This window comes from Chelonia mydas, chromosome 2 (genome assembly GCF_015237465.2).
Source record: "Chelonia mydas isolate rCheMyd1 chromosome 2, rCheMyd1.pri.v2, whole genome shotgun sequence".
NCBI classification, from domain to species: Eukaryota; Metazoa; Chordata; order Testudines; family Cheloniidae; genus Chelonia; species Chelonia mydas.
In genome coordinates, this window is record NC_057850.1 from 197,488,566 (window position 1) to 197,501,906 (window position 13,341).

The window sequence follows — 13,341 nt, forward strand, 5'->3', positions numbered from 1 at the left end:
CTAAATCATCCCAGCCAGGGCTTTGTCAAGCCTGACCTTGAAAACCTCTAAGGAAGGAGATTCCATCACCTCCAGGGTAACCCGTTCCAGTGCTTCAACACCCTCCTAGTGAAAAAGTTTTTCCTAACATCCAACCTAAACCTCCCCCACTGCAACTTGAGACCACTACTCCTTGTTCTGTCATCTGGTACCACTGAGAACAGTCTAGATCCATCCTCTTTGGAACCCCCTTTCAGGTAGTTGAAAGCAGCTATCAAATCCCCCCTCATTCTTCTCTTCCGCAGACTAAACAATCCCAGTTCCCTCACCCTCTCCTCATAAGTCATGTACTTCAGCCCCCTCACCATTTTTGTTGCCCTCTGCTGGACTCTTTCCAATTTTTCCACATCCTTCTTGTAGTGTGGGGCCCAAAACTGGACACAGTACTCCAGATGAGGCCTCACCAATGTCGAATAGAGGGGAATGATCATGTCCCTCGATCTGCTGACAATGCCCCTACCTATACATCCCAAAATGCCATTAGCCTTCTTGGCAACAAGGGCACACTGTTGACTCATATCCAGCTTCTCGTCCACTGTATCCCCTGGGTCGTTTTCTGCAGAACTGCTGCCAAGCCATTCGGTCCCTATTTTGTAGCGGTGCATGGGATTCTTCCATCCTAAGTGAAGGACTCTGCACTTGTCCTTGTTGAACCTCATCAGATTTCTTTTGGCCCAATCCCCTAATTTGTCTAGCGCCCTCTGTATCCTATCCCTACCCTCCAGTGTATTCACCACTCCTCCCAGTTTAGTGTCATCTGCAAACTTGCTGAGGGTGCAGTCCACGCCATCCTCCAGATCATTAATGAAGGTATTGAATAAAACCGGCCCCAGGACCGACCCTTGGGGCACTCTGCTTGATACCGGCTGCCAACTAGACATGGAGCCTTTGATCACTACCCATTGAGCCCGACGATCTAGCCAGCTTTCTATCCACCTTATAGTCCATTCATCTAGCCCATACTTCTTTAACTTGCTGGCAAGAATACTGTGGGAGACCGTATCAAAAGCTTTGCTAAAGTCAAGGAATAACACATCCACTGCTTTCCCTTCATCCACAGAGCCAGTTATCTCGTCATAGAAGGCATTTAGATTAGTCAGGCATGACTTGCCCTTGGTAAATCCATGCTGACTGTTCCTGATCACTTTCCTCTCCTCTAAGTGCTTCAGAATTGATTCCTTGAGGACCTGCTTCATGATTTTTCCAGGGACTGAGGTGAGGCTGACTGGCCTGTAGTTCCTAGGATCCTCCTCCTTCCTTTTTTTAAAGATGGGCACTACATTAGCCTTTTTCCAGTCTTCCGGGACCTCCCCTGGTCGCCATGAGTTTTCAAAGATAATGGCCAATGGTTCTGCAATCACATCTGCCAACTCCTTTAGCACCCTCGGATGCAGTGCATCCAGTCCCATGGACTTGTGCTCGTCCAGCTTTTCTAAATAGTCCCGAACCACTTCTTTCTCCACAGAGGGCTGGTCACCTCCTCCCCAGGCTATGCTGCCCAATGCAGCAGTCTGGGAGCTGACCTTGTTCATGAAGACAGAGGCAAAAAAAGCATTGAGTACATTAGCTTTTTCCACATCCTCTGTCACTAGGTTCCATCCCTCATTCAGTAAGGGGCTCACACTCTCCTTGGCTTTCTTCTTGTTGCTAACATACCTGAAGAAACCCTTCTTGTTACTCTTAACATCTCTTGCTAGCTGCAACTCCAAGTGTGATTTGGCATTCCTGATTTAATTCCTGCATGCCTGAGCAATATTTTTATACTCCTCCCTGGTCATTTGTCCAATCATCCACTTCTTGTAAGCTTCTTTTTTGTGTAAGTGTAAACATGTAAGTGACCCGTGCCCCAGGCTGTAGAGGAAGGCAATAAAACCCCAGAGTCTCTGCCAATCTGATCCAGGGGAAAATTCCTTCTTGACCCTAAAATGCTTGTCCTCAGGGCATTCAAGGGTATGGTAAATGGTACAGTATGAACAGCTGTAGGTTATTATGAATATAGAAGCTAACTTTAATAAAAAAAATCTATTTATAAACTGACTTCATATTCTTCTCCATTTTATTATAACTTTTGAATTGGGTATATGCGCTGAGCCATAAGTAGCAATGCATACTCTTTACCTCTTGAGTTTCTATAGATTGGGTACTCCTCTATATTGTTGTATTTCAATATTCCTGTCAATTTGCCCCCCCAAAATAAATAAAGGACCAGCTCCAATGCCATCCAATGGGGAAAAATACCCTTTGACATCAATGGGTGCTCTTAATAGTCAGTATCTCAGAGATCAAAATACACATACTATTTGCCACCCCCCTTCCCAGTAGTAAATCCTCTGGGACCTATTCAAAACACTAAGGGAAAAGATATCTGATACTCCCTTGTTCTACAATGGAAATTAAAAAAAAAAATCACCTTCTCTGTGGTGGTGAAGAGATTTCCAGCATACTCCTAAGGGACTAGAAGGTGCTTTAGATATTGTTTCATCAACTCCACAAATTCCCCTAATTGTCAAGCTACCTCAGAATCGATTTACACAGAACCAAGTAGTGCAAGAGAGGCTGACTGAAGATATTTACTACACTGAAGAATAGCGCTACACCATTTCTTCAGGCAAGTGCAGCATTCTAACTACTAAGTACTTCTAACTACAGCACTGACAGTACAAGTCACTTCCCACAGACATCATCATTGTGCTTCTTGTAAATCCCAGCAACCTACATGCCATCTTCAACTTACATGACAACACAATATCCCTGAAGTGATGCAGCACACTTGAAGATACACATCTAAAGGCAGCATTGGCTGAATAATGCATTTTTCTCTGTAGTTTGTTTCTCTCTGAGAATTTAATTCATGAAAGAAAATGTCATGCCCATTGACCTGACATAAGGGTAAAGTATATCAGGGAAAAGTAGATAGATTTTATTGTACAAAATAGTCCTGTTTCCCTGAAAAATTATCTACTGCTGGGCAAAAGTGTCACATTATTGTACATCTTCACAATAGCATATATAACCATTCAGCAATATATTAATATTTTAGAGGGAATTTGTCAATGACACAAGTGTAAGCTCTTTGGGCCAAGGACTGCCATGGTAGTCTGAGGTCATGAGGTCATGGTGAATGACTGGGACTCCTAGGCACTACGGCAGCAACACTAATAATAAATGGGAGTTAAGTGCCCAACTCACCTTGATTTTCAATGGGATGTAGGTGCCTAACTGTTCTTTGTGCCTTTGAAAATCTCCCCCATAAATTCTGTTTTATTCTTTATAGGAATAAAGACTGTTGCAACCCCTTCCCTCCTCTCCAAATACTCTCATCCCTGTTTTTAAAGAAAACTCATCTGAAGAAATTAAGAATCTAGGAGCTCTTTTTAATGCAGAATTAATTTTACAAACACCACCTTACACATGATATCAGTATGTTCACACTAGAATTAAAGACAGAATTACTACATTTCTTAAATTTATCATTTTTCAAGGATTAGAAACATCTCTAAAGGGGTGATTGGTTCAGATTTACGATGGCCACCAGAGTCACCAGCTGAAAAATTCAACTGCTCAAGCACCAGTGTTTTTGCTTTACGTAGAAGCTACAATTAGGTAGGTAAGTATTGGTATTCCATTTCAAAGACAGGGAAAGAGGCACAGAGAGATTAAATAAATAGATTTTACTCCTAGTCCTGTACCTAAACCATTGAATCCTTCTTCTTTCCAGTATAAAAACTATGTTTTCACTCCCCTCACACAGACATCATTTACCAGCACCATCATCACATCACTACTGCCACCCTAGGCAGTTTCACTGCTGCTGGTGGGCACTACTCCAGCAGGCCTTCTGCTCGTGGTGCCACCTACTGATCCTCATTAGTGATACCTCCTTGGTACTGCTGACATCCTCTCTCTGGAACTCATAGATTCCAAGGAACCATTGTGATAATCTAAGCCAGGGGTCAGCAAGCTTTCAGAAGCGGTGTGCTGAGTCTTCATTTATTCACTTTAATTTAAGGTTTCACGTGCCAGCAATACATTTTAACGTTTTTTAGACGGTCTCTCTCTATAAGTCTATATATTATATAACTAAACTATTGTCGTATGTAAAGTAAACAAGGTTTTCAAAATGTTTAAGAAGCTTCATTTAAAATTAAATTAAAATGCTGATCTTACGCCGCCAGCCCTGGCTGGAAAGGGGCTGGCAGCCAGAACCCCAGACCGGCAGCGGGCTGAGCGGGGCCGGCGGCCGGGACCCCAGACCAGCAGTGGGCTGAGCGGCTCAGCCCGCTGCCACACAACCAGCTGCCGGTCTGGGGTTCCGTCCTCCGGCTCCTGCCAGCCAGGGTCCCGGCTGCCGGCCCTGCTCAGCCTGCTGCCAGTCTGGGATCCCAGCCCTGCCCACATAGAGTGGGTACCTACCTTCTCCCTGGTTCTAGCCCATTGTCTTCCTCTCTCTCTGCACTGAGCTGAGGGTGGGAGTGCGCTGAGAACAGGGCTGGGGGTGAAGGAGCAGGCTGGGGATTGGGGTGTTGGGTCTGGCCAGGAGCTAGAATGAGGGAGGGAGTTCAGGGTTGGGGCAGGAGGTTTGGGTGTGGAGTGCTTACCTGGGCAGCTCCCATTTGGTGCGAGGGGTGCAGGTAGGAATGTGGGGGGGGGGGTGCAGGAGCTCCCATTTGGTGCTTAGGGTGGGGGTGAGAAGGTGGGGGATTTAAAAGTCAGGGCATGGGGTGTGGGGGTATGTGAGGAGGTGCAGGAGTTAGGGCATGGGGTGTGGGGGGCTGGGTATGTGGGGGGGCTGGAGTCAAGGCTGGGGTCATGGGGGGTGCAGGGATCAGGGCAGGAGGCTGGGGTGTGAAGGGGGTGCAGGAGTCAGGGCTGGGGTTGTGGGGGGATGCAGGGGTAAGGGCAGAGAGCTGGGGGTGTGGGCTAGGGTCCTGGGGGTGGTCCCAGACCCCTGCCCAGAGTGGCTCATGGCAGGGGGCTGGAGGGGATATGCCCTGATTCCAATCCCCTTCCCCATGGCCCTATCCCCACCTCTTCTCCGCCTCCTCCCCAGAGCAGCAAGCGTGCTGCAGCTCCACTTCTCCCCCTCCCTTGCAAGGGCCATCAGCTGATCAGTGGCAGGGAGAGAGAGGAGGAGGGGCAGGAAGCCAGCACGGCGGGGGAGGGGGAGCTTGCCTGCCCTGCAACAGCAGCCGCCAGAACCGAGCTTCTTCACCCTGCCCCCGGGGGGTGGGGGGGGCGGGGCAGAAAAGAGCGGGCCGGGGCAGGCAGGATTTTTAATGGCACGCTGCTGCCTGCTGGGGTCCTGGCCGGGTTCGGCAGCAGGCTGAGCGGGGCCGGCAGCTGGGACCCGGCAGGCAGCAGTGTGCCATTAAAAATCAGCTCTCATGCCGTCTTTGGCACTCGTGCCATAGGTTGCTGACCCCTGACCTAGTCTGACCTCCTCTATAACACAGGCCATAGAACTTCCCCAGAATAATTCCTAGTGAAGCATTGTTACAGCTGCTCTTCCGAGGGGTGGGGAGAATGGCTTCCCAGCATCTGCAGCAGAGCCCTCTGCTGGGACGATGTTCACATTTGTGAGAGAGACTACTGAAAAACAGGACTGTCCTTGAAAATGGGATGTCAGGTCACTAAATGCATAAGATCCCCCAAGCTAATACTTTTTTAGGTAGCAGCACTATTAACAAACACCCCTTCTTCCCCAATTTACAGTGACAAATATTTCAATTATGTGAACAACTGAAAGACAGTTACATAAATTACTTTACAGTTACACATTTCAAAACTTGCATCCATCAGTCACTCCAAAATACCTGTTTGCATTTAGGCGCTTTCACCTCATCAGATAGTTGTCAAGGCTATGAGCATGCACTAGGAAACACAAGAGGCGTCCAACAATGTACACAGTCTGAATGCCTGTGTAACTACACACAACTGACCTTTGTTCCTGTGTTACCAGTTACGGGTAGTAATTGTAAACACAAGATTAACAGCCCATGCAGGAAGGACATATGTTTCGCATAAAGAGATAGTATGTCATAATTGTAATAGACATGTTTGTGGACTGTAATATATGAAAGGGGCCATTTTCATATTAGTTTACATATAAATCAGTCTCTCACTCAAGATCTCAGTATGGCCAGTATGTAAAACATATGCTACTTATATAGCTTTAACACATATTATTGCATGTATTATATATTTGAGTGTTACTTAAAAAATCCAATCAACTTCAGGTTTACTCCAATGTAACAGAGCAGGATATGGCACACTGTGCATATGACATCCAAAAAAAACATTAAAATAAGATAACCTGTGCAACCTTAATTCAGCCTCATTATGATACTGTCTTTAGTTAGGTTTCAGAGTAACAGCCGTGTTAGTCTGTATTCGCAAAAAGAAAAGGAGGACTTGTGGCACCTTAGAGACTAACTAATTTATTTGAGCATGAGCTTTCGTGAGCTACAGCTCACTTCATCCGATGAAGTGAGCTGTAGCTCACGAAAGCTCATGCTCAAATAAATTGGTTAGTCTCTAAGGTGCCACAAGTCCTCCTTTTCTTTTTGTCTTTAGTTACAAAAGCACACAATGCTTTTTCCACTAGACCCATGCCTCATTCAGTGCACAGGGGGGACAGACCTGCTCTAGGGATGAATCAGGGTTGTGTAGTGAAGGAAACGGTTGTGCATAGGACCCCCACCACATTTGTTGCAACAGTTGGAAGGTGTGCATGAGTGAGTCAGGGGATTTCAGGAAGTGAAAGGAAGTTCTCATGGTTACAGCAGTTGAATGCTACCCTGAAGAATTGTATTCTATCCCTGTTTCTCTCACAAAGTTATTATGTGATGCTAGCCAAGTCACGTTAACCAAACCCTTCACAGGTGGTCAATAACTGTGTGTTCTCCATTTTCTGGAGTCTGAGATCCTGGGGGGTCATTTTCAGGACTGCTGATCACTCATAGCTGCAACTGGGGTCAATGGGAGCTGTGCTTTGAACACTTCAAGTGCAACATACTCTGAAAATTCAAAGCCCGAGGTTTCTCAAACTGGGCATTCAAAATTAGTGGATACTTTTGATAATGTTGGTTTTAATCTCCATGCTTCAGTTCTCCATGTGTAAGACCTGGGGCCACATATAGTAGTCCATTCAGCGTCTAGCCCTGGTAGCTGAAAAATGAAGATAAAAATATGTATTTAACAGCTGCCTCATTTACTAAGCCTCATCCACATTGTGCGCTGATTGAGGCCGGGATACTGTTGGAAAAACAGCGTGTGCTCAAGAGCAGCTGGAACTGTCCTGTGTGTCTGATATGGTGAATCACAGGAGATGATGCAACAATGCCATGATGTCAGCACTTCATGCCCAGCTGCTGTCTGGCGGCCCCATAACAGTCTGACCTCAGATAGCAGCACCAGCAGACGAACTTGGGACGAGAAGGCATAGACTAGAGTCATTCAAGAACTGGACTGCGATTCACAGGGGCAGGCATGGGAAGAGAGAAGAAAGGGACAGCAGAGAGAAACGTGACAAGGGAGACTCATAAAGGCATGTGCCACAAAGAGCTGCACAGAGGAAGAATCATGAGCTGGAGAAGCGACCCTGAGGGATCACGTGGAAATGGAAGAGGGTGGTGAAGGATCATGTAGAAGAGAAAGAGGGACTACGAGGGGTTGCACAGAGAAGGAGGGATGGGAACAAAAATAGATGCATAAGGGACACGTTACAAAGGAGGAATGACAAGGCAGAGGAGAAAAAGGCTACATAGGTGTGATGAGTCACTCAGAGGAACCATGTAGGAGTATGTGAAACTGCATTCCCATATGTCTAATGCCCCCTCAAGAAGGAGGGGTTAATAAAATTCCCGTGTGTATTCATGGGGCTTTATTCCTCAATTCTGGGGTTGCGTTGGGTGAGTGGGCTTCCCTGCTGTTTTATTCCTGAAACAGGCAGCACTAAAAACTCCCATTTTGCACATGGCTCTGTGGGTGACTTCGTGGATGAGTTACATTGAAGGATTTGGTTGCCGGCGGGTGACATTAATTTCACACATACAAAGTCAGAGGCTCTGTGCTGGTGACAAGCATGGGGGCTGGAAAATAAAATCCACCCCCAACCACAGGTAGGGTGCAGGCCTGCAGCACAACCCCAGCAGCTGCTACTGCAGCCTATGGGCAGGAATTGTACTTCCCCCAGCACTGTTCCGGTGGCCTCATTGCCCATAATTATGGAAGCCATGGCCCCATCCGTATCCTGCCCTCTGCAGCACCCAGTGGGGCAAATGCCTCCCTGTGCAGCCTCACTCCACAACATAAGTGATAGCGGGTGCCTTTGCACAAGCCTGGGGCACCAGGGTGAATTTCATTACATGTGTCTTGTATTATAGGCAGCACACATAGCTACACCTCTCAAAGTGGTAGCCGTGTTAGTCTGTATCAGCAAAAACAACGAGGAGTCCTTGTGGCACCTTAGAGATGAACAAATTTATTTGGGCATAATATTTCTAGCCCACAAAAGCTTATGCCCAAATAAATTTTAGTATCTAAGGTGCCACAAGAACACCTCGTTGTTATAGCAACAGTCGTACATCAGGCTTCTCACTATAAGCCCCTGTTTTCAGTTGCTTATAACTTTTCCAAACTTTAACTCTTCAGGCTGAAGTTTTCCATGTTGGGTGTCTGCCCCAGGATGAATTTTTTTGACTGTTTCAGCTAAAATGGTCCATTTCTGAGAATGAGGTTTCACTGAAACGCTCTAGCATCTCCATGCTTTAGAGCCAGCCACTGAAATTTTGCAGAAGGGTTGCCCTGAGGTCAAGAATGTACCTTTTATTATGTCTGTGAAAATTCACCTAAATTTGGCCATGTTATAAAAAAATCTCAGTTCATACATGCTCAGTAGAGATGGATTTGACAGCAAAATTGTCTGAAGATTCTGTCTGCCCTGAGTGTGTTTCATCCCCTCACAGCTATTATGCGCTGACCGCCTCATGTACCATCCCAACAGAGCACCTGAGCATGCCCTATCCCAGAGCTGAGCAGGCTGCTTCCTGCAATTTCTACTCCCAGCTGCCAAGAGCCGTTTTGGCACCAAGCACTAGAACTGACTGCAGAGTGTCTCTCTCTCTTGTATTCTCAATACTCACCCTACTGGTGCCCAAGCAGCCTGAAGGGGAAGGAGGAAGTTGCTTAAGGGGAATGCAGAAGGGTGATGAATGGGAAGGGAGGAGGAAGACATGGATGGTGTGAGAAGGGCAGGAACAGAAGGCATAGAGGAAGGACAGGAACAAGTGTTAACAGGCAGGCGTCAGGAGGATGTGCAAGAAATAGGAATAGTAGGGTGGAGGGATGGGGCAGAAGCTGGGAAGGGAGAAGAAGGAGCAGAAAGGGACAAGGAGAGACTGAGGAGTAGGCAGGGGCAGAAGGGTCTGTAATCACTAGAACGCCATCCTCTATATAACTGGGGACTGAACTCTATTCTTGAAACTCAGCATTCCTTTACTGTCTACCTAACAGTTGTGAAACCTACCAGCAAAGTGTGGCTCCATCACTCATGAATGGCAGGGCCACATGGAAAACAGCTTGCTATTGCTATCAGTTATTCTGTTAGCTTACCAGTAAGGGCCTGTGCTATGGATCTAAAGATCCCACCCTACTGATGACCAGAGTGGGAAGTTAGCATGGTTCCATATGATGTATTTTTTATTTTTTCAATTTTAAAGTTTTTAAAAAATGTAGGAAATTACATTAAAAACAACTAAATAAAAAGAAGGTTATAAAGTCACTCAAAGTTAGGAGAAGCCAGTATTAAGGTGGGTTGTGCATTCATTATAATAATAATAATAATATTTATTATTAATTGTAATCTGTAGTTGCGTCTAGAGATCCCAACCAAGATTGGGACCTCACTGTGCTAGGCACTATGCAAACACACAGTGAGGGACAGTCCCTACCTTGAAGAGGCATACACTCTAAATAGACAAGACAATGGAGAGGGGAGGAGAAACAGAGGCAGAGTGACTTGGCCAAAGTCAGATGGCAGGTGAATAGCAGCACCAGGATTAGAACGCAGGTCTCCTGCCTCCTAGTTTATCCACTAGACCACATAGCATCTCAGAAGCTAATATGGCCATTTTTAATAGAGATAATAAATTCAGTAAATATTAGTAGAAATAAAGTGCAACATTAGACCTGTAATTTGTATAAATAAAACAGACAGGACAGACCCTGCGGTAGCGCTAACACATGCCTAATTTATAGTGGGACTAACTGCCTCCAGTGAGACAAGCACTCTGCTGTGATTATAAAGGGACAGGTTCTGCTACCCTTATTTACACCAAGAACTCCTCCCATATCTGTATGTGTATTTTCCTTCTTGTATTCTGACCCTTTTCCTTTGCTTTTTGTTTGTTTGTTTGTTTTGGGATTATTATTTTTTTGTCTTTCTTCCTTTGTCTGATTTTCCTTCCCCCCCAGAAATCACCAACAGAGGCAAAGATTTCCTCAGAGCTCCCAACTTGCCCTTTTCAGATTTTTCTAACTTCTAAGAAGTCCCAATTAAAAGATCTGCACATATCTGACTTGCTGCTGACAATATGGTTTATTAGGGCCATACATCCACCCCTGAATTTGGATAGCTATATAAAGCACTCAAATTTGTTTGCATGAAGTATCAAAGCTAGGATTCAAAGACGATTACTGACCTTGCAAATGGACTGCATTTTACTCCCATCACCTTAGTTTCTCCTAAGGTTACTCAGTAGCCAAGAGTATGAAAGAAAAGCTGTAGCTCTTTTATGTTTTAAAACCCGTCATGTACGTTAATCACTGACGGATCCAAGAACAGGACATCAAAGCACACACACAGTGCTCCCGTTAATTTAACTTTTGAAACATTGTTACTACATGTTTTGGTGTCAACAATAAATATTTTGTTTTTCTAGATCAAAGAGACTGTAAAATATGGAGTCAGAGACGACTGCTGTCAACTGAGCATCAGGTACGCATGCTCTTTCAGGATTCTTTATACAGATGCAACTGAAGATCATCTCACAGGGGTTTTGTTTCATACATTAATGTTTGTGAAACACTCAGATATTATGATGATGAGCACCACAGAAAAGCCCATGAGGAAATTAATAATTTGTGCTCAGAGCAGGGTTTTAATGGTGTGCAGTAATAAGGCCTGCAGCCATACCTTGAACAATGAGGATACAAAATATTAAACAGATGCTCATCATGTGAGCACTGTCCATTCTGTGCACTGAATGAGGCAGGGTCCCTGTAGAAAAAAAATTTGATCATATAATTAAAGACTAAATCATAATGCATATGCACAAAGGGACCATATTGACCGTAATTTTTGAATTTCCTAACTTTTGAGTACTTGATTTTGCAACCTTAAGACTGTTCTTTTAATGTAGTTTTTGTGTGTAATCATATGTATATTTCATATTCTCAGATGAAAAGTGGTATAGAAGTACAACATATATAGAGAATCTTTAAGCATTTACTTATATTAATTAAGGCTCACCACTTTCCTATGAGGTAGCTATAGAACCACAGGGTAGCAATAGCCTAGCCCCCACCCGCCATGTTGAGGCAGGACCAAGTATATCTAGACCAGTGGTTTTCAACCTGCAGTCCACAGACCCCTGAAGGGTCCACAGACTAAGTCTAAGGGATCCACGAAATGTTGTCATTACCATAGAACACTACGTCTAAGATTTCCAAAGGGGTCCGCAGCTCCATTTGAAATTTTTTAGGGGTCCACAAATGAAAAAAAGGTTGAAAACCACTAATCTAGACCATCTCTGACAGGTGCTTGTCTAACCTGTTCTTAAAAACCTTCAGTGACAGGGATTCCACAGCTATTTCAATACTTAACTATCCTAAAAGTTATAAAAAAGAAAAGGAGTACTAGTGGCACCTTAGAGACTAACCAATTTATTTGAGCATAAGCTTTCGTGAGCTACAGATGCAACCGATGAAGTGAGCTGTAGCTCACGAAAGCTTATGCTCAAATAAATTGGTTAGTCTCTAAGGTGCCACTAGTACTCCTTTTCTTTTTGCGAATACAGACTAACACGGCTGCTACTCTGAAACCTCAAAGTTATAGTTTTCCCTAATATCTAACCTAAATCTACCTTGCTGCAGATTAAACCAATTACTTCTTATCCTACCTTCAGTGGACATAGAGAACAATTGATCACCATCCCCTTTATAACAGCCCTTAACAAATTAAGACTTGTTATCAGGTCCCCCCTCAGTCTCCTTTTCTCAGGACTAAACGAGCCCAGTGATTTTAACTTTTCCTCATACTGTCATATTTTCTAAATCTTTTATCATATTTGTTGTTCTCCTCTGGACTCTCTCTAATTGAATTTCATCTTGTTGATTTCAAACCGATTCTCCAATTTATCAATGTCATTTTGAATTCTAATCCTGTCCTCCAAAGTGCTTGCAACCCCTCCCAGTTTGCTGTCATCCACACATGTTATAAGTATAGTCTCCACTCCATTATCCAAGTTAGTAACGAAAATATAGAATAGTGACAAATCCCTGTGGGACTGCAATAGATACGTCCTCCCAGGTAGATAGCAAACCATTAATAACTATTCTGACTGTGTTCTTTCAATCAGTTGTGCACCCACATGATAGTAATTTCATCAAGACCACATTTCACTAGTCTGCTTATGAGAATGCCATGTGCCAAAAGCCTTACTAAAATCAAGATATATCATATCTATTGCTTCCCCCCTTCCCACTACACCAGTAACCCTGCCAGAGAAGGAAATTAAGTTGTCTGAGCATGATTTGTTCTTGACAAATCCATGGTGGCTATTTCTTATCACCCTATTATCCTCTAGGTGCTTACACACTGATTGTTTAATAATTTGCTCCAGTATCTTTCCAAGTATCAAAATTCAGATGACTGATCTATAATTCACAAGATCCTCTTTGTTCCCTTTTTAAAGATAGGTCCTATGTTTGTGGACCTCACCCGTCCTCCGTGAGTTCTTAAAGATAATTGCTAACGGCTCCAGGATTGCTTCAGTTAGTTCCTTTATTACAGAAGGGTGAATTTTGTTAGGCTCTACTGACTTGGATAAATCTAACTTTTCTAAATATTCCTTAACCTGTTCTTTCCCTATTCTGGCTTGTGTTCTTTCCCTGTGTAGTGAGGTGGTGTGGTCCCCCGCTGCCCTGGAGAGGGACGAGCCCTTCCGGACACCAGAGTGGGCGGAGCTAGGGAGCTCTGGGTCCACCCCTCAGAGGGTCAGGCAGTGCCCCGGAAGTATAAAG